The sequence below is a fragment of the Humulus lupulus genome, chromosome 3, assembly GCF_963169125.1.
Source record: "Humulus lupulus chromosome 3, drHumLupu1.1, whole genome shotgun sequence".
In the NCBI taxonomy this organism is placed as follows: Eukaryota; Viridiplantae; Streptophyta; class Magnoliopsida; order Rosales; family Cannabaceae; genus Humulus; species Humulus lupulus.
In genome coordinates, this window is record NC_084795.1 from 21,917,911 (window position 1) to 21,919,299 (window position 1,389).

The following is a 1,389-nucleotide window of genomic DNA, read 5'->3' on the forward strand; positions in this document are numbered from 1 at the left end:
TATCTCAAGTGAATTGTGTTATATGCGTAGCAGAAGAGGAGCAGACAGTCTTGTTCCTTTGAATCCTGAGATTAAAAAGTCTTGCAAGCAAAATAGAAAGAACAAGAGGGAAGCCCAGAAGTCTGTGAAGATGGCACAGAATGATGGGGATGACAGGAATATTTTAATTCCTGGGATTGCACAAGGGGGTCAGGCTCAGAACAATGCTAAGAGGAGCCTGAGAGACTATGTACTGCCCACTTTGACGGGAGTACAAAATAGTATACGCCCACCAGCTGTAGAGGCTAACAACTTTGAGATCAAGAAAGCTATTCTACAAATGGTGCAATCTTCTGTTCAATTTAATGGGTTTCCTTTTGAAGATCCTCACACCCATTTGTCTAATTTTCTAGAGCTGTGTGGAACTTTTAGATACAATGGGGTGAGTGATGACGTTATTAAACTTAGGCTTTTCCCATTTTCTCTGAGGGATAGAGCTAAAAGTTGGCTGAACTCTTTGCAACTGAACTCTATTATTACCTGGCAAGATTTGGCCCAGAAGTTTTTGTCAAAATTCTTCCCTCCTTCCAAAGCTGCTAAATTGAGGGGAGAAATCAATAATTTTTGCCAGAATAATGGAGAATCATTGTCTGATGCTTGGGAACGGTTCAAAGAACTTTTGAGAAGATGTCCTCATCATGGCATTGAACAGTGGATGTTAGTGTAGAATTTTTATAATGGTTTATGTCCTACTACTAGAACCATTATTTGATGCTGTAGCGGGTGGTACTTTTATGAGCAAGAGCGCAACTGGTGCTTATGATCTGTTGGAGGACATGGCCACAAATAATCATCAGTGGTCTGAGGAAAGATCATCGGGGGTCAGAAAGGTAGCTGGGGTGCATGAGCTGGATGCAATCACTGCCCTAACAACACAAGTAGCCTCCTTGACAAAACAGTTACAACAGAGCACTGTATTTGCTAATGCGGTTCAAATGGCAGCTAGGTGTGAAATTTGTGGTTGTTCTCACTCTATTGATCAGTGCCCTATCAGAATTAACAATAACATTCTGATGGATCAAGCTCAAGTTCAAGCGATGGGAAACTTTCAGAGTCCATTCAATAATCCATTCGCCAATACTTACAATCCTGGGTGGCGAAATCATCCTAATTTTTCTCGGAGGAATAATCAGGGCCAGCAACCTCAATTTCAGGGTCAATTTCAGAATAATACGCCTCAGCTACCAATGCATAAAGCCTCTTCATCACAATAGCCTAGGCCTCAACAGTCAATGAATCAAGCTCCACCTGAAAGGCCTAATGAACTGCAAGCTGCATTATTGACCCTCACCAATACTCAAACTCAGTTTATGACAGAGACTAGATCTTCTATCAGAAACCTGGAAACTC

General features: G+C 41.5%; 1 non-coding gene across 1 annotated transcript; it reads right to left on the reverse strand.

Moving 5' to 3' along the window:
* Nucleotides 1–577: 577 nt before the first annotated feature.
* Nucleotides 578–684, reverse strand: LOC133827825 (small nucleolar RNA R71). The gene has a single exon (XR_009890476.1). It is a non-coding gene; the product is annotated as a small nucleolar RNA R71 (small nucleolar RNA).
* Nucleotides 685–1,389: the final 705 nt, after the last annotated feature.